This window comes from Stegostoma tigrinum, chromosome 29 (assembly GCF_030684315.1).
Source record: "Stegostoma tigrinum isolate sSteTig4 chromosome 29, sSteTig4.hap1, whole genome shotgun sequence".
Taxonomy (NCBI): domain Eukaryota; kingdom Metazoa; phylum Chordata; class Chondrichthyes; order Orectolobiformes; family Stegostomatidae; genus Stegostoma; species Stegostoma tigrinum.
The window spans coordinates 41348319-41374950 of NC_081382.1; the positions used below are offsets into that span (position 1 = coordinate 41348319).

A 26632-nucleotide genomic window follows, 5' to 3' on the forward strand; every position below is an offset into this window, starting at 1 on the left:
TCCTTCTTGTTCACTTCATTAGCATTGTAATTAAGACTGAAAACAGCCATTATCCTAGTCAGACTGAAAGCAACATTAATTAGGTCCTGGATGGGAGATTGTCCCTGACACTGATTGACTCTGATAGCATATTTGCAACTAAACGTGAGTGATGAAAAGGTAGCACTGGTAATTAAATGCTTGTTAAACATTAAGAGTGTCAAACATACCCTGCTTTAAAGGAAAATAAACAACTCGTTTTCATCGATGATTTGCAATCAGGTTTAAAAGTTGCAATTCTTGTAGATGTCTTTCCTCATCAAGCTGTGCTGAGCATTAAGCCTGCATTAATTTAATTCAGAGATTAAGGCCACGGGAATGCAGTGAACATGTCGGGGGATACAACTGAGTGATTTTCCATCTCAACTCACTGATGGAAATCTCCCAAAATGTATAGGGTGTCCGACTACGAAAATCAGAAAGAAAATCTCAGTCGCTCAAAATTCTGATTTCAAACACCGTGAATATTCCAGTCCTACTGCAGTTGTCAACACTGACAGGGAAATGGTTTGCCGGTAGTTTAATGGTTGAGTTCACAATTGTTATTTTTAATGAGCTAATGCCTTGGCTAAATATCTCTCAGGGGAATACCAACCAGGAACCATGACAGGACGGAGTTAATCCAGGACAAAGCAGCCCACTTCCACCACCTGAATCATTGACTGTCTCCACCACGCAGGTACAGTCGCAGCAGTGTGTACCATCTACAAGTTACACTGCACCAATGTGCACTTCCATCCGGAAGGACAAGCAGCAGCAGATACATGGGACCACCACCCCCCTGCAAGTTCCCCTCCGAGCCTGACTTGGAAAAATGTCACCGTTCCTTCAGTGTCACTGGGTGAAAATCCTGGGGCGAGCTTCCTAACAGCATTGGGGGATGTAGCTACATCCTAAGGACCGCAGCAGTTCAAGAGGGCAGCTCACCACCATGAATTCCAGGGAAATTAGGAATAAGCCACAGGAGCCCACATCTCATGAATGAATACATTTTTAAAAATACATTAAACTTGCCGACTAAAAGTTGCACTGTTTATTTCTTTTGAAATCTGTCCTGAGAGACATGAATAATTGAATCACCAATATTTCAGTGCAGCCTCGCTGGGAAAAAGCTTGGACACTATTGAGCCCTGCAGGCCGTGACTTGCTTTCAAAATGACTGAATTAAACATGAAAATAAAACATAGAACTGCGGATGCTGGAAATCTGAAACAAACAAAAGCAGAGGTTGCTAGAGAAACTCAGCAGGTCTAGCAGTATCTGAGGTGAGAAAACAGAATTAACATTTCTGGGCCAGTGACTACTCGGAACATTGACTCTGTTTCTGTCTCTCCATAGATGCTGCCAGATCTGCTGAGTTTCTCCAGCAACCTCCGTTTTTGTCGGAAATGGATGAGCGGTGAATTCGTCCGTTTGCATTCGGATTTCATGACCTTTAATGTCCTTGGCCAGCACCAAAGTTTCCATTGACAGCCCTTGCTAAGCCTCAACAACTTTGTGAAGGAGGAAGTTCCAGATTTCCATCGCTTTTTGTCCAAGAGAGTGCTTCCCAACATCACCATCCCCACCTTGTTTTAGCCATCAGAAATAATCACATAGAATTCTATTACTCTATCATTCTATGAAGCTGTTAGAAGATGAAGGAATAAAATCACAGTGAAAGGTGATTGAAATCTTGCAGTGCAGAGGGTAGTGTCCTTGTCTCTGAGTCAGAAGCTCTGGGTTCAAGACCCTTTCCCCTCCAGCCCCACCACACCCGGCACCTTCCCCTGCAACCGCAGGAAGTGCTACACTTGCCCCCACACCTCCTCCCTCACCCCCATCCCAGGCCCCAAGATGACTTTCCATATTAAGCAGAGGTTCACCTGCACATCTGCCAATGTGGCATACTGTATCCACTGTACCTGGTGTGGCTTCCTCTACATTGGGAAAACCAAGTGGAGGCTTGGGGACCGCTTTGCAGAACACCTCCGCTTGGTTCGCAATAAACAACTGCACCTCCCAGTTGCGAACCATTTCCACTCCCCCTCCCATTCCTCAGACGACATGTCCATCCTGGGCCTCCTGCAGTGCCACAATGATGCCACCCGAAGGTTGCAGGAACAGCAACTCATATTCCTCTTGGGAACCCTGCAGCCCAATGGTATCAATGTGGACTTCACCAGCTTCAATATCTGCCCTTGCCCCACTGCATCCCAAAACCAGCCCAGTTTGTTCCGTCCCCCCACTGCATCACAAAACCAGCCCAGCTCATCCCTAACCTGTTCTTCCTCTCACCTATCCCCTCCTCCCACCTCAAGCTGCACCTCCATTTCCCACCTACCAACATCATCCTGCCCCCTTGATCCCGCCCCCTTGATCTGTCCGTCCTCCCCGGACTGACCTCCCCTCCCTACTTCCCCACCTGTACTCACCTCTACAGGCTCCATCCCGCCTCCTTTAATTTGTCCGTCTCCTCTCCACCTATGTTCTCCTCTATCCATCTTCGGTCCGCCTCCCCCTCTCTCCCTATTTATTCCAGAACCCTCTCCCCATCCCCCTCTCTGATGAAGGGTCCAGGCCCGAAACGTCAGCTTTTGTGCTCCTGAGATGCTGCTTGGCCTGCTGTGTTCATCCAGCTCCACACCTTGTTATCCCTTTCCAGGAGCTGATGGCCAAGGATGGTGTGGTCATATTGTGGTGAAACAGGTTGATTATTAACATGTCATCTTTCTAATGCACAGCACCATCAGGCAGTAGGTGGACTTGTTGACACTGTAAGAGATAAGACTCTGCCACCTCTTTCATCGGTATCCGTAGCTCGAGATTACAGTACGCAGATATGGGCCGAATGCTGGCAAAATGGAACCAGAATCACGTTGAATATCTGGTCAGCATGGACGAGTTTGACCGAAAGGTCTGTTTCTGTGCTGAACGTCTCAGTGAAGGGAATACATAAGATAGAGGTGGGGAGGATGCTTCCATGGTGGGTGGAACTAGAGTAGGCGGCACAGCCTCAAAATGACGGGGAGCAGGTTTAGGGCCGAGCTGAGGAGGGACCTCTTCACCCAAAGGGCTATGAATCTGTGGAACTCCCTGCCCAGAGGCTTCCTCATTGCATTTTTTTAAGGCAAAGATAGCTTTTTGAACAGTAAAGGAATTATGGGTTATGGTGAGAGAGAGAGAATGGCCGGCGTAATACGGAGTATGGCAAGAGGAATTGAGTATAGGAGCAACGATGTCCTTCTGCAGCTGTACAGGGCCCTGGTGAGACCACACCTGGAGTATTGTGTGCAGGTTTGGTCTCCAAATTTGAGGAAGGACATTCTTGCTATTGAGGGAGTGCAACATAGGTTCACAAGGTCAATTCCCAGAATGGCGGGACTATCATATGTTGAAAGATTAGAGCAACTGGGCTTGTATATAAGATAACAAAGTATGAAGCTGGATGAACACAGCAGGCCAAGCAGCATCTCAGGAGCACAAAAGCTGACGTTTCGGGCCTAGACCCTTCATCACCCTCTGATGAAGGGTCTAGGCCCGAAACATCAGCTTTTGTGCTCCTGAGATGCTGCTTGGCCAGCTGTGTTCACCCAGCTTCACACTTTGTTATCTTGGATTCTCCTCTATCTGCAGTTCCCATTATCACTGGGCTTGTACACACTTAAGTTTAGGAGGATGAGAGGGAATCTGATTGAGGCATATAAGATTAAGGGATTGGACACTCTGGAGGCAGGAAGCATGTTTCCGCTGATGGGTGAGTCTAGAATCAGAGGACACAGTTTAAAAATAAGGGGTAGGCCATTTAGAACAGAGTTGATGAAAAACTTCTTCACCCAGAGAGTGGTGGATATATGGAATGCTCTGCCCCAGAAGGCAGTGGAGGCCAACTCTCTGGATACTTTCAAGAAAGAGATAGATAGAGCTCTTAAAGTTAGTGGAATCAAGGGTTATGGGGATAAGGCAGGAACAGGATACTGATTGTGGATGATCAGCCATGATCATAATGAATGGTGATGCTGGCTCAAAGGGCCGAATGGCCTACTCCTGCACCTGTTGTCTATTGAGAGTAAGTGCAGCAGAGTCCATGAGAAAGATCAGCTGTGATCTTACTGGATGGTAGAGGGGGTTTGATGGGTCAGATGGCCCTACTCCTGCTCCTGTGTGCTATGTTCTTATGAATCTCCATGACTGTTAAGTGTTTTCTTCAAATAACATCCCTGGGCTAACAGGAATGTGGGATGTTAACGATAACAGAGCGGCTGGGAGTATTCTACTCGCTGCAGAGAAGTTGAATAAAAGAGCTCAAAATCAGTGGGAGGAAAAATGGAGAAACTGTTTTCGGTGGCGGGGGGGCTCAGTAATCAGAGGAAGACCTCATCGTTGAATGTTCACATCAATCGAGATGGAAAATCTCACAAATTAAAAAGAATTGAGGGTGCGGTTATCAATTTGGGTGGAGCAGCTGTGGTTCCAGAATCAAATTAGATTCAGCAGCTCTGAGAGAAAATTGTTTGTTGGACTCGGAAATTTGACATTCATAAACAGGTGTTTTCAGGTGATCTGCTGCAACCCAAACAGATAAACACCAGACTAAATGTCCCAGTGAGCAAAGGAGGAAAGCATTGTATAGTCTCATTAATCTCCACAGTCAGAACACAGCTTCTTGTTCCTAACAGGAAATTGCAATTGGTTGATCTTCTGTAGGAAAGTCAAAAAAAAAATTAGCATCAGGTTTGAAGATTTATTTAAACTCAGCCTACAGATAATTCTTTTGTGAAATGGCTTGTTGTTCAAAGGAGGATATAAATCACCAGATAACAAAGTGTGGAGCTGGATGAACACAGCAGGCCAAGCAGCATCTTAGGAGCACAAAAGCTGACGTTTCGGGCCGAGACCACCCTTCATCCAGCTCCACACTTTGTTATCTCAGATTCTTCAGCATCTGCAGTTCCCATTATCTCTGATAAAAATCACCAAGTGAGATTCAAAGAGACCTTCTGTGTTTGTCTGTGTTTTTCTGTTTGTGAAGAGATGCATGTGTATGTGTTTGTTAGCATATCAGCGTGCCACACCGTATGTAAGTGTTTGCTCATATATGTTTTACATGACAGTTACCATGTGTTTAGTGTGTGCGTGTATGTGTTACACATGTTCATTTTTCCATGTTGATGTGTGCACATGTGGGTGGCTCTGTCATATGTGCGTGTATTTATGTAGGTTTACATGTCAATGTTTATATGGATAACAAAGTGTGAAGCTGGACAAACACAGCAGGCCAAGCAGCATCTCAGGAGCACAAAAGCTGACGTTTCGGGCCTAGACTCTTCATCAGAGAGGGTCTAGGCCCGAAACGTCAGCTTTTGTGCTCCTGAGATGCTGCTTGGCCTGCTGTGTTCGTCCAGCTCCACACCTTGTTGTCTTGCAAATGTCTGTTCATTTTCCAATTGGCTGTGGGACCATGGGTGATGTGATGATGGACACATTGGGTAACCAATGGCAGATGAGTGACAGGTGGAACGTCTGTTCCAATTGGCTGGGGAGACTCGGACAGGGGAATGGAATCTCAAAAAATCCAGCGGAACCTTCCAGAAATGAAATTAAGAGCCACGCAAATGGTCGTAGAATTTTGAAACTCTTCCGCAATTGGGAGTTTTTTAAAAAAAATTCTTCAGTTCACAGGATGTAGCATATTGCTGGCTAGACCCAGCATTTATTGCGACTGTACAGACCTGAGCAAGGTGATAATGAGCTTGAGCCACTGTTGTCTATATGTTGTAGCTTCACCTGCAGTTCTGTTCGAAAGTGGGTTCCACAATTTTACCCAGTGATGTATTGTTAAATCTAAATCTGATAGATATCTGTTACCCAAACGCAATGACAGAGACAAAGCGAGAGCAGCTTTATGCAGTCAGATCACAGAACTGCCATGATTTCACAGAATGGAGGAATGGGGCTGAGTGGCCCACTCCTGCTCCTGCATATGATCCAACGGCAAAACCTCCAGGATACACAATTCAAAGTTCACAACTTGTGACTGTACCAAAGCTCCATTAAAATGGTCACAGTTTTTGTGAGGCCCACTCTGATCGGACACAGTGCCACATGTTTGATCGACATCAATAAATGACAATGCATAATGGCCCAGAATTCATAGCGACACTGGGAACGGGGGCAATGGTGAGGAGCAGCAGGGGGACTGGGAGGTGGAGGCAAGTGAGGAGGGAGGGAGCATAAGGAGCTTTTGGAGGAGGAGGGGGCAGAGAAAGGATTGTGGATGGGAAGGGAAATGAGGAGTGTATGGAGGACGAGGAAGGGAGTGAGGTGCAGGGGAGAGGGGGATTGTAAGTGGCAGAGGGGAAGGGGAGGGGCAGGGAAGTGACGGGGGGAGGGCAGGGAGTAATGTATCCTTATGCCTGCCCCTAATTGAAGACCTATACAGCCAGAGATTCCGAATCCCAGGAGTCACCGACTCCAACCGAACATATTCCTGGAGCTTTCACTGTGCCATCATTCCTCACGGCTCAGTCGAACGCCATTATTCCCACCCCAACCCCAAATCAATCAGACCCTCACCATCTGCCCTGGAGATTTATCTTCCAGCTCCTGCAGACTTCAGGCCCATCCTGGGGGTATCAGTATTGAATGTCCAAATGCGCCAGGATTGTTCCCCAGTTTGCGCGTTGGCTGAGGTTTGGAGCTCAAGATGGGGCCAGGAGCAGTTACAGGAGATTGTGTTCGGACAGCACAGCACAGGAAGAGGCCCCTCGTCCCATCATATCCGTGTCAACCATGATGTCGTTCTAAAGTAATCCCATCTGCCTGCAGAGATAGTAGGAACTGCAGATGCTGGAGAACCTGAGATAACAAGGTGTGGAGCTGGATGGACACAGCAGGCCAAGCAGCATCAGAGGAGCAGGAAGGCTGACGTTTCGGGTCTAGACCCTTCATATAGTCCATGTCCCACTACTCCCTGTTTGTTCATGTGTCAGTCTGAATGTGTAATATTGCTATCATATCTGCTTCTACCATCTCCCCGGCAGCATTTTTCAGGGACCTATCACCCTCTGCGTAAAGAAAAATTGCCTCAAACATTTCCTTTAAACTTTCCCCTCACCTTAAACCACTGCGCCCTAGTATTGGATATTTCCACCCTGGGAAAAAGACTCCAACGATCCACTCTATCCATGCCCCTCATAATTTTATAAGCTTCTATCAGGTAACCCCTCAGCCTCTGACTCTAGCAAAAATAATCCAAGCTTGTCCAACCCCTCTTCACAGCTAACACACTCCAATCCGGGCAAATCCTGGTAAACCTCTTTCACACCTCCAAAACCTCCACGTCCTTTCCATAGTGTGTGAGCAGAATGAGACACAACACTCCAAATGTGACCCCACTAAAGTTTTACACAGCTTCAAAATGACTTGCTAACTTTTATACTCAGTGCCCCGAGCAATGAAGGCAAACATGCCGCATGCCTTCTTTATCACCTTATCCATTTGTGTTGCCACATTCAGGGAGCTATAGACTTGTACCCCAGGATCTCTCTGTATATCAATACTCCCAAGGGTCTTTCCATTTAGTGAACTCTTCCCTTTTTCCCAAAATGCATCACCTCACACTTGACCAGATTAAATTCCATCTGCCGTTCCTCCACCCAACTTTCCAACTGATCTATTTCCTGCCCTGTCCTTTGACAATCTTCCTCACTCTCCACAACTCCACCACTTTTCCTGTCACCTGCAAGCTTACTAATCAGACAGTCCATGTTTTAATCCAAATCCTTTCTAAATACAAAAGACAACAGAAGTCCTAGTCCCAGTCCAGTGGAAAACCACTGGTCACAGATCCCAGTCGGAACAAACATGCTCCCACATCCACCCTCTATCTTCTGTGACCAAACCAACGTTGCATCCAACTTTCCAAGCTCACTGTAGATCCCATGTCACTTTATGTTTGGAACCAGCCCACCATGAAAGACTTGTAAGATGCTTCAGTAAAGTCCATGTAGACAAGACCTGCCCTCCACTTTTCAGCTGTGATGTGGAGGGTTCTGGTGTTGGACTGAAGTGGACGAAGTCAGAAGCTACATGACAGCAGGCAGTTTTCGGAGTGCCGCTGCAACAGCTTGTGATTTCAAATAAACCTGTTGGACTATGACTTGGTGTCCTGTGACTTCTCGCCCTCAGCTTCATCACTTCCTCACAAAAGCTCAACCAAGTTTGTGATACAAAACCTTCTGTGAATGAAGCCATGCTGACTATCCCTAATGAGTCCATTCTTTTGCAAACTCCAAGTAAAAACAGGTCTAAAGTAAAAGAGAATGACTAAATCTATGGGGAAACTGACAACAGTCCCCTCACCAGATAGTAAGCTTCTCTTTTTTTAACCTTCTGTTTAGGGGATTAGCAGGGATGGCAGTGCAGGTAGAGGAATGTTCCTCCTGCATGATGTATGAGGTGAGGGACGCCATTAGTGTCCCATCCAAATATGTCTGCAGGAAGTGCACCGAACTCTTGCTCCTCCAAGACCGCGTTAGGGAACTGGAGTGGGAGCTGGATGAACTTCGAATCATTCGGGAGGCAGAGTCAGTGATAGACAAGAGTTTCAGGGAAGTAGTTACTCCTAAGCGTGAAGAAAGCTGGGTAACTGTTAGAAGGGGGGAAAAGCAGTCAGTGCAGGGATTCCCTGTGGTCGTTCCCCTGAAAAACAAGTATACTGTTCTGGATACTGTTGGGGGCGGGGACTTACCAGGGGCATGCAGTAGGGTGCAGGTCTCTGGCACAGAGTCTGTCCTTCTTGCACAGAAGGGAAGGGGGGATAGGAAGAGAGTGATAGTCATTGGGGACTCAATAGTTAGAGAGACTGATAGAAGGTTTGCCAGGAACGAAAGAGACTCACGATTGGTGTGTTGCCTCCCAGGTGCCAGGGTCCATGATGTCTCAGATGTGTCTTTGGGGTCCTGAGGGGAGAGGGTGACCAGCCCCAAGCCGTGGTCCACATAGGTACCAACGACATAGGCAGAAAGAGGGATAGGGATGTCAGGCAGGATTTCAGGAACTAGGGTGGAAGCCAAGAGCTAGAACAAACAGCGTGGCTATCTCTGGTTTGTTACCCATGCCATGTGATAGCGCGGCAAAGAACAGGGAGAGATTTCAGCTGAACACGTGGCTGCATGGATGGTGCAGGTGGGAGGGCTTCAGGTACATGGACAATTGGGGCTCATTCTGGGGAAGGTGGGACCTGTACAAACAGGACGGTCTCCACTTGAACCAGAGGGGCACTAATATCCTGGGTGGGAAATTGGCTAGTGCTATTCAGGTGGATTTAAACTAGCTCAGCAGGGGGAATGGGAAACTGAGGTGTAGTCCTAGTACACAGGAGGATGAGCGTAGGGAGGACATGGACAGGACCTCACTGTCACAGGAGTGTGCTGGCAGACAGCAAGCTGGATTGAAGTGTGATGACTTTAATGCCGGGAGTATCCGGAATAAGGTAGAGCTTGCAGCTTGGATAGGTACCTGGGACTTCGATGTTGTGGCCATTTCGGAGACATGGATAGAGCAGGGTCAGGAATGGATGTTGCAGGTTCCAGGGTTTAGGTCTTTCATTAAGGTCTGGGAAGGTGGTGAAAGAGGGGGAGGTGTGGCTTTGTTGGTCAAGGACAGTATAATGGTGGCTGAAAGAACTTTTGATGAGGACTCGCCTACTGAGATGGTATGGGCTGAGGTTGCCGAGGAAGGTTTGTCGACTGAGTCAGTGTGGGTGGAAGTTAGGAACAGCAAGGGAGCAGTCACCTCACTGGGGGTTTTCTACAGACCCCCAAATAGCAGTAGGGAGATCGAAGAACTCATAGGCCGGCAGATTGTTGAAAAGTGCAAACATAGCAGGGTTATTGTTATGGGTAACTTCAACTTTCCCAATATAGATTGGAACCTCATTAGTGCAGATGGTTTGGATGGAGCCGTTTTTGTCAGGTGTGTTCAGAAGGGTTCCCTTATTCAGTACGTGGACAGGCCAACAAGGGGGGAGAGGCCATTTTGGATTTGGTGCTCGGCAATGAGCCAGGACAGGTGTCAGATCTCATGGTGGGAGAACACTTTGGCGACAGTGACCACAACAGCCTCACATTTACCATAGCCATGGAAAGGGAAAGGAGCAGTTACCAGGGGAAGATATTTAACTGGGGAAAAGGAAACTATGACGCTATCAGACAGGAGTTGGGAAGTACAGATTAGGAGCAAATGTTCCACAGAAAGGGCACAGCAGACATGTGGAGGCTGTTTAAGGAGCAGTTGTTGCGAGTGATGTGTAAATTTGTTCCTCTGAGACAGGTAAGAAGGGGTAAGATTAAGGAGCCTTGGATGACGGGTACTGAGGTGCTTCTTGTCAAAAAGAAAAAGGCAGCGTATGTAAGGCGGAGGAAGCAAGGGTCTAGCACAGCTTTCGAGGATTACAGGCTTGCTTGGAAGGAGCTCAAAAGTGGACTGAGGAGAGCCAGGAGGGGGCAGGAAAAAGGCTCGGCAGGAAGGATTAGGGAGAACCCGAAGGCATTTTACTCATACGTGAGGAATAAGAGAATGATCAGGGAGAAGGTAGGGCCAATCAGGGGTAGCGTAGAGAACTTGTGCATGGAGTCTGAGCAGATAGGGGAAGCCCGAAATGGGTTTTTTGCTTCGGTTTTCACTAAGGAAAGGGACCTTGTTATGAGTGAGAACTTTGAGGAGCAGGAAAACAGGCTTGAACGGATCAAGATTGAGGAAGTTGATGTGCTGGAAATTTTGGCAAACATTAAGATTGATAAGTCCCCGGGGCCAGACCAGATTTATCCTAGGTTGCTCCGGCAAGCGAGAAAGGAGGTTGCTAAGCCGCTGGCGAAGGTCTTTGTTTCCTCACTCTCCACGGGAGTCGTACCGGAAGATTAGAGGGAGGCAAATGTTGTTCCTCTTTTCAAGAAAGGGAATAGGGAAATCCCTGGAAATTACAGACCAGTCAGTCTTACGTCTGCGGTCAGCAAGGTTTTGGAAAGAATTCAGAGGGATAGGATTTATGACTATTTGGAAAAGCATAGTGTGATTAAAGGGAGTCAGCATGGCTTTGTGAGGGGCAGGTCATGTCTTACAAATCTTATTGAGTTCTTTGAGGAGGTCACACGACAGGTTGACGAGGGTCGAGCAGTGGATGTGGTGTACATGGACTTCAGCAAGGCATTTGATAAGGTTCCCCACAGCAGGCTCATTCATAAAGTCAGGAGGTATGGGATACAGGGAGATTTGGCTGTCTGGATTCAGAATTGGTTGGCTGACAGGAGGCAGAGAGTGGTTGTAGATGGTAAGTATTCTGCCTGGAGGTCAGTGCTGAGTGGTGTTCCACAGGGCTCTGTTCTTGGGCCTCTGCTCTTTGTAGTTTTTATAAATGACTTGGATGAGGAGGTTGAGGGGTGGGTTAGTATGTTTGCTGATGACACAAAGGTTGGAGGTGCCGTTGATAGTATCGAGGGCTATTGCAGGCTTCAGCGAGACATTGACAGTGTGCAGAGCTGGGCTGAGAAACGGCAGATGGAGTTCAACCTGGATAAATGCGAAGTGATGCATTTTGGAAGGTGGAACTTAAATGCTGAATATAGGATTAAAGGCAGGATTCTCGGCAGTGTGGAGGAACAGCGGGATCTTGATGTTCAAGTGCATAGCTCCCTCAAAGTTGCCACCCAGATGGATAAGGTTGTTAAGAAAGCATATGGTGTTTTGGCTTTCATTAACAGGGGGATCGCGTTTGAGAGCCGCGAGGTTATGCTGCAGCTCTACAAAACCCTGGTGAGACCACACTTGGAATATTGTGTCCAGTTCTGGTCGCCCTATTATAGGAAAGATGTGGAGGCTTTGGAGAGGGTGCAAAGGAGATTTACCAGGATGCTGCCTGGTCTGGAGGGCTTGTCTTATGAGGAGAGGTTGACTGAGCTCGGACTTTTCTCTCTGGAGAGAAGGAGGAAAAGAGGTGACCTGATCGAGGTGTACAAGGTAATGAGAGGCATGGATGGAGTTGATAGCCAGAGACTTTTCCCCAGGGCAGGATGGACTGCCACGAGGGGTCATAGTTTTAAGGTGTTAGGAGGAAGGTAAAAGAGGAGACGTCAGAGGGAGGTTCTTCACCCAGAGAGTTGTGAGCGCATGGAATAGTTTGCCAGTTGTAGTCGTGGAAGCGGAGTCATTAGTGACATTTAAGCAACTGCTGGACATGCACATGGACAGCATTGAAATGACGGGAATGTAGGTTAGGTTATTTTATTTTTGGATTAGGATTATTCCACGGCACAACACTGTGGGCCGAAGGGCCTGTACTGTGCTGTACTTTTCTATGTTCCATGTTCTATGTTCTATAGAGCTGGGCATTGGTTGGAGGTGAGTTTAAATAAAATTTGGGACCCTTTGTCTTGGATCTGTAATCATTCTCTCTCTCTGCTTAACTGAGAAGTGTGCGAATTACTCAAAGACAGCTTCTGGCTTTGGGCTAAGGTTGAGGCTTTCAAACAGAAAAGACTGTAGTTATTGAGCATCTTTAGAGACTGAAGAACATCCAACAGCTCTTTAGAATCAATGAGCTGTTTTTGATGTGTGCTCACTGTGGGAATGTGAGCCAATTTGCGCACAGCAAGATCCCACAATCAGCCGCGTTGTAGCGATCAGATAATCTGACATTGTGCATTGACGGATAATATCAGCGAAGGACACTGACATCAAACTCCCTGCTCTTCTTTCCGAGATAACAAGGTGTGGAGCTGGATGAGCACAGCAGGCCAACCTCTGCTCTTCTTCCCATTAGGTCAGAAGTCATGCTGCACTAGATTATAGTGCAACAGCTCTATTTCAAATCGCAAGCTTACGAAGCGCTGTCCCTTTGTCAGCTGACGAAGCAGCAGCGCTCCAAGATTTCAAATGAACCTGTTGGACTATAACCTGGTGTCATGTGACTCCTGACCTTCCAGTCCAACACCAGCACCTCCACATCGTAGCTTCTTTCCAACCCAGCTGTGTGGCATTTTCCATCCATCTGCAAGCTCTTGATTTAATATAATCAGACAAGAAACGGCATCTCTGATGATGCTGCGCAGCTTCAGCACCACACTGGGTGTTCCATCCTCGATTTTTTATGCCAAAGCCTCAGGAACAGGCTTTGAACTCTCAACCCCACTGACTCCGAGGCAAGGGAGTTCCTGACTGAGCCACCGCAAGGATTGCTTCCCCCTCTTCTTGGCAAATCGCATTTCCATCACTGCCCATTGCTTTCAGTAAGCACCAACAAGAGGAAGAGTGTAAATTCCCGTTAGAAGGTTCTGGAAAGCTCTGCCATTCCATTGCGGTGTCCAGGCAAATGAAATAACTTGTGGCTATTTAGCTCGAACAGCTCGCTTCATCGTATTAATGGTATAATGTACAGGAGCAAGGAAGTCATATCTTCATGAAACACTGGTAGAACCTCAGCTGGAGTATTGTATCCATTTGAGAAAGGATCTCGAGGCTTTGGGCAGGATATCAGGATTTAGTTGAATGATTCCATGGACGAGGGACTTCAGTTATAGACCGGAGAAGTGAGGATCCTTCTCCTTACAGTGGACTGGGGCAAGGGGATAACGAAGATTGTCAAAATTAGTGGGAAAATAACTCAAAGAGGCTGGTAACCTGTTACCAAGTCACCCTTAATGTACCTAAGCACAGTGTGTGCGCTCTGACCAGCCGGCTCAGAGCCAGTCCCTCGAGTGAGGAGAATCCCTGAGGCTCCTGTTTCTACCTTTCAGCCAGAGCTCCCTGACTGGCCCAGGTTAACAGCACCAATCAGGGAACTCATCCTCAATGAGATCCACCCGGCCAACCTCATTCCAATCACTATTTGGAGAGGGGGCGTGGTGCGAATTCAGAGCTGGATTTCCATTGCGGAGAGGCTCAGTAACAGATCACACAGAGTCAAGGTGATGGCAAAGGAATCAGCGAGGGAATGACGAAAACTGTTTTCAACCAGTGAATTGTTATAATCTGGAATACTCTTTCTCAAGAGACATTGGAAGGAGATCCTGAATGACTTTATAAAGAAGGGCTTTATAAATACCTGAGAGAGGAAGGTTATGGGGAAATCGCATCAAAAGTGCAATTAATTGATAGCTCTTTCAGAGAGCTGGACCAGTCATGATGGGTCGAATGGCCTCCTTTGAAGCTGTAGCGTTCTGCTGTGGGATCACCTCATTCTCAACTGCTGAACAATTTGAATAATCAATACCTTCAAACCAAAACAGTCTCAACTTCGTTGCTCAAATTAGAATTAGCTTTATTGTCACGTACTGAAAAATGAGTGAAAAGTTCACAAGTTGCCACTTACAGCACAATCTTAGGTACAGAGGTACTGAGGAACAGCTTCTTCAGTTACAAGACATCACTAAGTAGAGGAATAACATGTCTAGCATTGCAGAAATAAAAAGTTCAGAACACCAGTGTTCTGACCCAGAGCACGCTGGTACCTAACCTCCATTCCGCACCAGACTTCACCTCGAGATCCACGAAGCTGCCAGATGAGCTCTGGAATCACCTTGAGACTGGGAGACCGCATGGAGTCCATGCCAGGCCGAGAGGACCCCTTGTTGTGCCTGCTGTGAGGCCGGGAGATACAGGCGAAAAGAAGATAAGAAGAGCCCAAAGGCACAAAAAATAAAGAAAAGAGAAAGAACCAGCAGAGCTGACGAGCTGCGGCTGAAGCATTTGGATTGAAAAAAAATATTGCCGAATGTAGATTTTGTTTTGTAAACTGGCCTGACTGATATTTTATCCCTTTCTCTGCCAAGTGAGATTGGTGCTGGGGGTACGGTTTGGAGAGGCAGAGGTTGGTGGTCAAGCCCACCCAAGGTTAAGAAACTGGTTGATGGGCAGAAAGGTCTCTTTATGGTTGCTGCACTTGGGGCTGGTCTGGCCCATTCCCTACTCATGTAGTGGTTCCCTGATGTATCTCCCCCTATACCTGGAGGTATGGAACTCACTGAGAGTTAAGAATGGATTGGGGGGGCCACCAAGGATAAAGATGCAGTGAGAACTTCAATGGAAGGATCTCCTCAGTCCTTTAGGGGGATGCCTTTGTCCTGCTACCTGCTCCAGTTTCAAAATGGCCCCACCCTGACCTGATTGAAAAGCCCATCCAATAGCTAAGAACTGACAACGCTGTCACAACTCCCTATCGAAATACTGAAATACAGTGGGGGAACACTCCCGGCTCGAATATACAATCTCGTTGCCCTCATCTGGAAAGAGGATGCCTTGCCTGGGGACCTCTGAGACACCAATTGCAGCCCTCTTTGAGAAAGGAAATGAAGCCTGTTCTGACAATGGATAGGTCTCTCTGCATTCATACAGGCCAAGCTCATTGCGAAAATGCTCTCCAACTGCCTCCCCGCTCAGGCTGAATAGTTCCTCCTGGAGTCACAATGCAGATTCTGTCCATCAAGAAGCACTGATCTCAACAAGTCTAAGAAAACGACAGCCCCAACGTGGATTTCTTTGATCTCACAAAATCCCCAACCCTACTGTCAACGGAGTGTCCTCCTCAAATGTGGCTTCTGTCACCATTACCTGCAAGCCTTGATCCTCGGGACCTGATCCACCACAAAACCCCAATGCTGGGCCAAGCACACATCACACCAACTACCTTTTCCATCTGCCTGGCCGTAACACCCCAGCCCTACTTTGTGAAGCTTCCAGCGAGAGCCGAGCTGTCCTGGGTTATGAATGGGAAACTGTTCACCCCGTATGCAGAAGAAAACCCAGCACAGCCTCTGACATTGAGCTGCAAGTTATAAGCTGACTCTCTGAGGCTGGGCTCATTGCTGCTGCTTTCACAGAGCTGTGTGAGAGAGCAGACCTGAGCCTAAACATTGTAAGATAAAGATCTTCAAGCAGCCTGCTCACATCACACACAACACTCTCCCCATCCCACCTGCCCATCCCTAGGTGCCCAGAGGGCAGTTAAGATCAATCCTATTCCTGTGGGCCAGGAGTCACATGTAGGCCAGATCACACTCTCCCTCACGCACACACATAAGCACGCAATCATACACACGTGCACACATAAACATTCATACGTACACAGAGTCACATTCATGCACACGCACAAAAACACACTCACACTTACACACTCACTCAAATGTGCACACATACATTCACACATGCACACATAACTCTCACACGCACATATACCCTTACACACCAATGCACGCAAACACACACTCAGATGTGCACATATACTCACACACACTCACACAAACAGTCCCACACATGCACAAAGGCACACACACACAAACTCATACAGAAACATTCACTCACTCCCGCATACTTTCACACGCAAACACACTTACACTCATTCGCACCCAGACACACTCACACACACACACATACACTCACGCACTCACACACATGCACACACACACACATACGCATGCTCCCACGCACACGTACTCAAACACACATACATAAACACACACACACACTCACACGCACACATACACACTCGCTCACACATGCACTCACGCACACACACACACACACACACACTCTCAGACTCACAGAGTGGAGGAAGGTCAGTTAGATGTTGCGGAGATGGGGGAGGAAGTTGGGGCAGGGTAATGGGAGTGAGAAGCTGCCTGGCTGTTACAATGCTGAGATGCTTTGGCAGGGTGAGACCTGCCTTTGACTTTAACCAATTCAATGAATTCTCAATTCCCTGCAGTTCTCTCTCAGACAGAACCTTCTCTGCCTAATGGGCCCATGCTTTCAGTTTCATTTAACATTCTTAAAACCCTTTCTATGTTTCTCTGAAAATCATTCATTTTTAACCATAAAGTATTCATTAGGTCATCTGTTCATGTGAAAGTGGAGAGCTAAAACAATCCTGCCAGAGATTGAATACACCAAGTGGAGAAGGACATTCAGCTCCTGAGACCCGTTCTAACTTTGTTTGATATTGATGGATCTGCTCCTTTTCTGCTGATACCTGACATAGCAAAGGTTCAGGGCACAGAAGCAGGGAAATTGGCTAGTTTTGGGTCTTTCCCAAACCTACAAACCACATCAGGTCAAATCATCAACAACAACTCATATTTACACAGGGCCGTTAATTCTTATTAGACAGTCCCTCAGGATCAAGGGGTCTTGCTTCCCCCAGGTTTGGTCATTTCTGTAACTGCTAAGGTACCTTCTGTAGTCTCAGACACATGCAGCAGGAGGGTGGGGTGCTGAGATAGACGCTGAATAATGAGGCTCCAGGCACCCCTCCATACAGCCTCCTGAGGTGTTCAGAGCATTTTTGAATTCGCCTTTTCCACTCTGGTTGGCCACACACCAAATTTACCCAATCTTTGATGGTGAGTGATTGTCCTCCTCAGGAAGGGCATCCCTAAAATGTTTCTGCTGTCCCCCTGGGACCCTCCCTCTGAGACCGAGTTCACAGCCTCTTAGAGAGATCCCAGAGGGCTAGATGGGGTTACAGAGGGATTTAGATTCATTGGACAGCACGGTGGCTCAGTGGTCAGCACTGCAACCTCACAGCACCAGGGACCCAAGTTCAATTCCACCCTCGGGCGACTGTCTGTGTGGAGTTTGCACATTCTCCCCGCGTCTGCGTGGGTTCCCTCCGGGTGCTCCGGTTTCCTCCCACAGTCCAAAGATGTGCAGGTTAGGGTGGATTGGCCGTGGGAAATTGTCCCATAGTGCTCAGGGATGTGTGGATTAAGTGGGTTATAGGGGGATGGATCTGGGTGGGATGCTCCAATGATCGGTGTGGACTTGGTGGGCCAAAGGGCATGTTTCCACCCTGTAGGGATTCTATGGAACCTACAAACAAGCAAACTGGGAACAGAAATAGAGATAATGGGAACTGCAGATGCTGGAGAATTCCAAGATAATAAAATGTGAGGCTGGATGAACACAGCAGGCCAAGCTGCATCTCAGGAGCACAAAAGCTGACGTTTCGGGCCTAGACCCTTCATCTCTGATGAAGGGTCTAGGCCCGAAACGTCAGCTTTTGTGCTCCTGAGATGCTGCTTGGCCTGCTGTGTTCATCCAGGCTCACATTTTATTATCTGGGAACAGAAATAGGCTGTTTGGCTTCTCAAGCCTGCTCCACCATTCCCTAAGGTCTGTTTGTTTGAATTCCATTTCCACTGATAACTCGTGATTCTTCTGCCAATTCAAGAATCTATCCAGTTCCAAGTTAAAAATATTCAATAACTCCCTCCTCCACCACTTTCAGAAGTCACATGACACCGGATGCTAGTCCAACAGGTTTAGATAAAATCGCAAGCTTTTGGAGCCCTGCTCCTTCGTCAGGTTCACCCAACGAAGGGGTAGCGCTCTGCAAGCTTGTGATTTCAAATAAGCCTGCTGGACTATAACCTGGCGTCGTGTGACTTCCAACTCTGTTCAGCCCAGTCCGACACTGGCACCTCCACATCTTCAGCTTCTGAAGCAGGGCGGTTCAAAGCTGCACAGCCCTCTGAAAACCTGTCCAGTCCAATAAACAACCCCGTCATTCCAGGCATTAACCTCCTGGGAACCAACTCCAGCGCATTCCCATAAGGAGACCAACATACAGACAGTATTTGAGTTACAGAGATTGAGAATTTTGTAACCTACAACTAAATTCAACATCAAGATATTATTGAGACGTTGTCAAAAACCTAGCTGAAATTTGAGTTGTTACATTTTGGCCATCAAAGCCTGGAAACTGAGGCCACATTTCTGATATTGCTGAGTGGCATCAACTAGCTTATAATATCCGATGTTCCTTCGTTGAGCATTCTACAACAAAGTCAGTCAGTGGCCACTGCAGCTAAACAAATTCAGGCCTATCCCGAGGGAGAGGCCCTCACAATATCATCCTTATTACTTGTGGTGGGTTTCAAAATGAGGCCTGAAGGCTGCTGTTCAGCACCAGAGTGTATTTCAGTGCAGCACTAACATCACTTAACAGCAATGTGACAGTAATGAAACTGAACTGTCCTGGGGAATGAATGTGAGTAAATATCTCGCTGCCCTGGATTTTACTCTGTAGGGGCCTGGCTACGTAATAACACTGGGCAGGGTTGAGGTGGAAATTCCCAGCACATGCAGGGAAGCGGGAATTAAGATGACATCAGTCAATTATTGGTCTAAGAACATCCAGAGCCCCATCTGTACGACTGGCAATAAACTGAACAAAAATCGAGAATTGAGGATTAGATTTACGACCAATTAATCTCCATAACTGCCAGCAGCTTTTAGAAGTTGCTGGAAAAGCTGAGCAGGTCTGGCAGCATCTATGGAGAAAAAAAAAATCAGAGTTAACGTTTCGGCTCCAGTGACCCTTCCTCAGGAAAACCGTCCTCAGGCCTGCCGCGGTTTTCCAGTCACTTCTGTTTTTGTTCCTGATTTATAGCATCTGCTGTTCTTTTAGTCTCCCCAGCAGCAGCATTCAGAATTCATTAACTATTTAGACTTTTCCTCTGAAAGCTATTGAATTGTTTGATTGACTTATCTGTAAGTGTTTCTGTTAAGGCTGCTGCTGAGTAGAGAGAGCAAAGAAAGAAAGATTCATATCCTGATAATACCTTACACAATGTTAAACTGAGCCCAAACTGCTCTATCATCAATGATGTAGCCTTTTGCAACAGTTTTAATATGACAGCACATTGCTAGATCCCTTCAACTCAATGTGATGATGGATCCCTGAGATGTTGGTGTTGCTGGGCCAGCTGTTATTGCTCTTCGCTCGTTGCCCCGAGAAGGTGGGAGTGAATGGCCTTGACCTTCTGCAGTATTTAGAGTTTTATTGGGAAAGGAGTCCCAGAGACAGTGAAGGAACGGCAATATATTTCCAAGTCAGGATGGTGAGTGGCTTGGAGGGGAACTTGCAGGGGGTGGTGTTCCCATCTTTCTGCTGCCCTTGTCCTTCTAGATGGTAGTGGTGGTGGGTTTGGAAGATGTTATTGATAGACAGATGATGTTAGTTGAATGATGTTCAGAGTATCTGAATTTAAGAAGCTTGGGCTTGTGCTATGATACTCAAGGTGGTTCAGGTACTCAGGATTTTGCGATGCTTGGGGTTTGGAATGCCGGGACATATGGTTTACGGAGGTGATGGGGTGTCAGGGAGCTTTGTGATGTTCACGGTGTGATGTCTGCGGTGTGTGGGCTGTGGGTTTCAGAATGTTCAGGCTCTTCTGGGTGCAATGTTCAGAGCGTGGGGTTCAGGGTGGTTGCCGTGTTCAGAATGCCATGTCTAAGGTGTTTTTTGGGTATGGAGCTCAGGGCACATTGAGAGTTATAGAGAGGTTCATATCTCACTAACAATTAGCTGTGTGTGCTCTGAGAGGATTTTTTTTACCTCTCAGCGGGACATTCTTTTTTCAGGAACTAAACATTCAGGCAGCTTTGATGATTTTCTCCCACAGAGAGGTGAAACATCTCCATACAACTGAAGCTTCTGTGAACAGCTTCTAGTCCTTAAGGTGCCAGTCACTGTGTGAGCACAGGTGTGATCCTCCTCACTAAACACTGTGATCCAACACTTCATCATTTGGACTATATATTTACTTTCAAGGACACAGCTAATTATCAACCAGGTACGCTGCTGAGCGGTGGCAGATGTTAAGTAAATATTTTATGCATTGGGTGCATTTGACTTTTTTTTTGCTTTGGGTAATGTTTAAGTTTGATTTATAACAAAACTGCACTGATCTGAATTATAGATAATAAAATGTGAGGCTGGATGAGCACAGCAGGCCCAGCAGCATTCTCAGGAGCACAAAAGCTGACGTTTCGGGCCTAGACCCTTCATCAGACCCTCTCTGATGAAGGATCAAGGCCCGAAACGTCAGCTTTTGTGCTCCTGAGATGCTGCTTGGCCTGCTGTGTTCATCCAGCCTCACATTTTATTATCTTGGATTCTCCAGCATCTGCAGTTCCCATTATCATTGATCTGAATTATAATTATCTGCCAGCTCTTACAACTGGTCCCACATTCAGAAATGGAAGTTAATAAGTTGTAATTAGTACAGGTCGATTGATTGATCAAAAATTGCAGATTTTGATTGCAATCGCACAAATTAAGTTTATTAAGAACAGGAGTCCCATCAGATGTAGGAATGAGAGCAAAATTATGAGGCATTGCTCCTGCATTGTCTGAGGATCTCCACACTTCTATATGCTGAGTTTAGTGTGACTCAGTACTCTGAAACATAAGGTTATGGGTACAGCCTCCATTTAGAGTCATACAGCGTGGAAACAGACCTTTCAGTCCGACTCATCCATGCTGACCAGGCATCCTAAATTAATCTAGTCCACTTTGCCCTTGTCCGTCTAAACCCTTCCTATTCATGTACCCATCCAGATGCCCTTTAAATGCTGTAATTGTACCAGCCCCCACCACTTCCTCTGGCAGCTCGTTTCATCCACGCACCACCCTCTGCACGAAAATGTTGACCCTTGGGTCCCTCTTAAATCTCTCCCCTCTCACCTTAAACCTATGCCCCTCCAGTTTTGAACTCCGCCACCCTCAGAAAAAGACCTTGTCGATTAACCTATCCATGCCCTTCATGGCTTTATAAACCTCTATAAGGTCACCCCCTCAGCCTCCGACGCTCCGGGGAAAACAGCCCCAGCCTCTCCCTCTTGCTCAAACCCTTGCAACATCCTTGTAAATCTTTTCTGAACCCTTTCAAATTTCACAACATCCTTCCTGTAGCAGGCGGACCAGAAGTGAACACAGTATTCCAAAATAATAAAATGTGAGGCTGGATGAACACAGCAGGACAAGCAGCATCTCAGGAGCACAAAAGCTGATGTTTCGGGCCTAGACCCTTCATCAGAGAGGGGGATGGGGAGAGGGAACTGGAATAAATAGGGAGAGAGGGGGAGGCGGACCGAAGATGGAGAGTAAAGAAGATAGGTGGAGAGAGTGTAGGTGGGGAGGTAGGTAGGGGATAGGTCAGTCCAGGGAAGACGGACAGGTCAAGGAGGTGGGATGAGGTTAGTAGGTAGATGGGGGTGCGGCTTGGGGTGGGAGGAGGCGATGGGTGAGAGGAAAAACCGGTTAGGGAGGCAGAGACAGGTTGGACTGGTTTTGGGATGCAGTGGGTGGGGGGGAAGAGCTGGGCTCGTTGTGTGGTGCAGCGGGGGGAGGGGACGAACTGGGCTGGTTTAGGGATGCAGTAGGGGAAGGGGAGATTTTGAAACTCCCTACCTCCCCAGCTATACTCTCTCCACCTATCTTCTTTACTCTCCATCTTCGGTCCGCCTCCCCCCTCTCCCTATTTATTCCAGTTCCCTCTCCCCATCCCCCTCTCTGATGAAGGGTCTAGGCCCGAAACGTCAGCTTTCGTGCTCCTGAGATGCTGCTTGGCCTGCTGTGTTCATCCAGCCTCACATTTTATTATCTTGGAATTCTCCAGCATCTGCAGTTCCCATTATCTCTTACAGTATTCCAAAAGTTCACTTATTTAAGCCTGTGATTTAGGCTGACATTCCTAGTACAATATTGAGCAAATATGGACTGTTCGGAAACATTGAACCAGAACTCCAACTGACCTCTTAGCTGCAGGTTAAAAAAAATTTTATGCTCTCGTTTGACTATTAAGTACTTTCTGACATATGAATAAAGAGCAAAAACTAGCTCATTCAGTTTGATTTGTCATTCAATCCTATCATGGTTGGTCTGATTCGAACCCGAAGCCTACGTTCCCACCTATCCTGCTTTCCTTTCACCCCTTATTGAGACTCTATCCATCTCTGCCTTACAAGTATCCAAAGGGTCTGCTGCAACACCTTTTCAGGAGATGATTTCCAAGGATTCATGACCCTGTGTGAAATAAGAGGTCGCTCCAAGCTGTTTAAAGAGGCTATTCGGCCCAGTGAGTTACTAAAGCCTCTTGCTCTGTCCTTCATTCACCAGTTCCACTTTTCTTCTTGGCTGCATTTATATAGTGCCTATCATATAAAAGCCTCTTCACCATGAAGCGATTTTAGGACGGGCGACCAAAAGCTTGTTTGAAGCACTGGAGTTCAAACACTGTTTCAGAACAGGACAAAGGAATTAGCGCAAGAAACAGAATGCAACAGAATGTATTTAAATATATTCTGCCATTGTGCATACGGGAGTGGAATGACTAATAAACCAACAGCTGAGGCAGCTCGCTTGAAAACATATTTCCTGGTTCTCTCTCCAGCAAGAACCCACAGACACTGGCTTTTCATTTTAACATTTTATACAAATTCCAACACTCGATGCGCCACAAGCCCTCCAGGTACTGTAAATCTGACAGCAAACTGAACATTTGACTTTCATCTCTATATTTATATGTATAATTTTAACATTAGTCAATACCTTCCTGTCCTCAGAATTAAATCAGCAAATATTCCCCAGGAGAATTCAGCCAGGATTCTGAAAGCCAGCTGAATATTTACAAAGAACAACCTGCACAGAATCGTCTCAACACTCACTGTTCTTGGGTGTAAGTAACGATCACATAACAAGACAGATGAGCTCAAGACAATCCAGCTCCACCCAGGGGATAGAGGATTAGGGGGCCCTGTGAGTTGGATGAGATGAACAGGGATAGCAAGTGGCTGAGTGTGGGGCGCTAATCTAATGGGCCGAATGGACTGTTTCTTTGTGCAGCAAAATTCAACATCAGTCAATTAATTAATAATTTACTTCATTGGGACATAGGATCTAGGAGCGGCTGGTTGTTCCTAGTTAACAGCTCGGGACTGACTGCCTGCATTCATCCCCCAGTCATCAACTTTTCCTGTCCATCAGAAAACTAGCTTAGCCTTGAATACATTAAAAAACCCAGCTTCTGTTACCTTCGAGAGAATGGAACTCCATCCTCTATCTGTAACCCTCTGAAAGAAAAGGCTCCTCCTCATCTCTGTGATTCACACCATATACTTGTTGTATCCCATAACCGTGTCCCAGTTTGGGAATGCCTCTGTTAAAACAGGGCTAAGAGGGAGAATGATGTCACACTGTATTAGATCTCCCTGTCTGGTAAGCCCTTTTGGCACAACGCTCCCCTTTCTAACACCGCCTCCCCCCTCACCTCTAATTGTTCATCTCACCCTAATGTACCACATGGCTGTCCATTTCGAGTAGGAGGGACCTGGGTGACGCTTCTAGGCTGGCTACCTGAAAAAGTGTCCTTTTATGCCCACAGCAGGGATGGCAGCTGAAAGAGTTTTGATTTTAAAATCCTCATTCTTTTGTTTGGATACTTCTGTGGACTCTCCCCTCCCTTTCTGTGTGAAATCATCCAGCTTAATACTCACAGGTGCTGCTCCGATTCTGATCTCTTGTATCACATTGCTCGGATATGATATTGATTTCTATCAGTCAGCTTTTGGTGGGTGTATCTTCTTGATTTTAAGCCTCATCCATAATGCCTTCTCTTTCTTTCATTGTCTTCCTTTAAGTTGTTCCTTCAGATATCTTTGACCAAGCTTTTATCACTTGCCTTAGACTATTCTTATGTGGCTCAATTGCAAATTTCTTTTAATAACACTCAAATGAATGACCTTGGTATGCTTTTTCTCATTTGTTCATTCACAGGATGTATCCCGTTCATTGTCAATTCCTAAGTGCCTGAGAGAAGATGGTGCTGAACTGCTCCAGTACAGGCAGAAACTCTGGGATCTTACTCAGCTAATGTTCTGGGGACATGGATTCAAGTCTGCTACGGCAGATGGTGGAGTTTGAATTCAATAAAAAAAATTTGGAATCGGAGTCGAATGATGACTGTCAAATCATTGCTAATTGTTGGAAAAATCCACCAGATCATTAATCAGGGAAGGAAATCTGCTTTCCTTACCTGGTCTGACCTATATGTGACCCCAGACCCACAGCAATGAGGTGGGGACTCTTAACTGCCCTCTGAGCGATCAGAATGGGCAATAAACACAGCGATGCCCACTTCCCGTGAATGAATTAGAAACTAATCTTGGCGCAGCAACACAGCAGCGCCAACAATATGATACCAAGTCAGACAATGTGTGGCTTGGAGAGGAACATGGTGGCGTTCCCATGCATCTGCTGCCCTTGCTTCTCGAGGTTGTAAATGTTGCAGGTTTGGAAGGTCTGTCAAGGAGCCTCGACGAGGCGTAGCCCATAAATCTAGTAGCTGGTGTGCACTGCTGTGTGCTGCTGGTGAGGAGGAATGTAGTTTTAAGAAGCTGGAACGAGAGCTGGCTGTTTTGTCTTAGTGAGAGTTAAGGCTTTTCAGTGTTTTTGAAAGTGCACTCATCCAGGCATTTGGGTGTATGCTGTCATGATCCTGCTGTGACAGTGGATATCAGGGGAGTCGGGTGTAATACTCCCCTTAAGCTGTGCATAAGTGTAGCTGCTCCAAAGTAATGAGCATGGTGATTGGTGTCAGCATGTGGTTGCAGCATTGAGTCACTACTATGCTCATGATCTGGAGGCCTGTCCAAGTGAAACTTGGAGAGAACACTGGTCAGGTGGTGAGTTACTCATCACACAATTGCTAGCCTCTTGTTCTTGTAGTTATGTGACATTTCTGGTTAGACTCTGCTGAAGCCTGTGAAATGTCACAGAGAATTAGTTTGGGCTTGCCATCCCATTGGAATTTCTGCCATGTCACTTTCATCTTGCCATGTTGGCTTTGACTTCCTTCAAATATCAGGACCACAATTGACAAGCGTCAAGGAGCCCTTACCAAATTGGTCTCAATGGGAATCAGGGAAAATTCTCAACTGGTTGGTGTCATACCTGGCACCTTGTACTATTGTTGTAATTGTTGGAGATCAGTTATCGCAGCTCCAGGACATCTCTGCAGGAGCTCGTCAGGATGGTGTCCCAGGCCAAACCACCTTCAGCTGCTTCATCAATGATCTTTCATAAGGTCAGACGTGGGGATGTTCGCCGATGATTGCACAGTGTTCAGCACAAATCACAACTCCCAGATACTGAGATAGCATGGCGCAGAGCTGGATGGACACAGCTGGCCAAGCAGCATCAGAGGAGCAGGAAAGCTGTCTATCTGTGTATATGTGTGTGTGTCCATACCTCTGTATCTGTGTCTCTGTCTGTGTATGTTTATGTGTGGCTCTCTCTGGCCTGTGTGTCTGTGCATGTTTTTGTGTGTATAAATGTGTGCCTGTGTGTATGTGTATGTGTGTGCATTTTTGTGTGCGTGTGTGGGTCAGTGTGTATGTGTTTGTATGTGTGTGTGTGTGTGTATGTGTGCATGTATGTGTGTGTGAGTCTATGTGTGTGTGTATGTGTGTGTGTATGTGTATGTGTGTGTGTCTATGTGTGTGGGTATGTGTATGTGTATGTGTGTATGTGTGTGTGTATGTGTTTGTATGTGTGTATGTGTGTGTGTGTATGTGTATGCGTGTGTATGTGTGTGTATGTGTTTGTGTGTGTGTATGTGGGTGTGTATGTGTATGTGTGTGTATGTGTGTGTGTCTGTGTGTGTATGTGTGCGTATGTGTATGTGTTTGTATGTGTGTATGTGGGTGTGTGCATGTGTGTGTGCGTGTGTGTATGTGTATGCGTATATGTGTGTGTATGTGTGTATATGTGTGTCTG

General features: G+C 46.7%; 1 long non-coding RNA gene across 1 annotated transcript; it reads left to right on the forward strand.

The window, feature by feature from the left end:
- Window positions 1-20487: 20487 nt before the first annotated feature.
- LOC125465421 (uncharacterized) lies at window positions 20488-24740 on the forward strand. Its single transcript, XR_007250239.2, has 3 exons — window positions 20488-20648; window positions 23422-23534; window positions 24632-24740. It is a non-coding gene; the product is annotated as an uncharacterized LOC125465421 (long non-coding RNA).
- Window positions 24741-26632: the final 1892 nt, after the last annotated feature.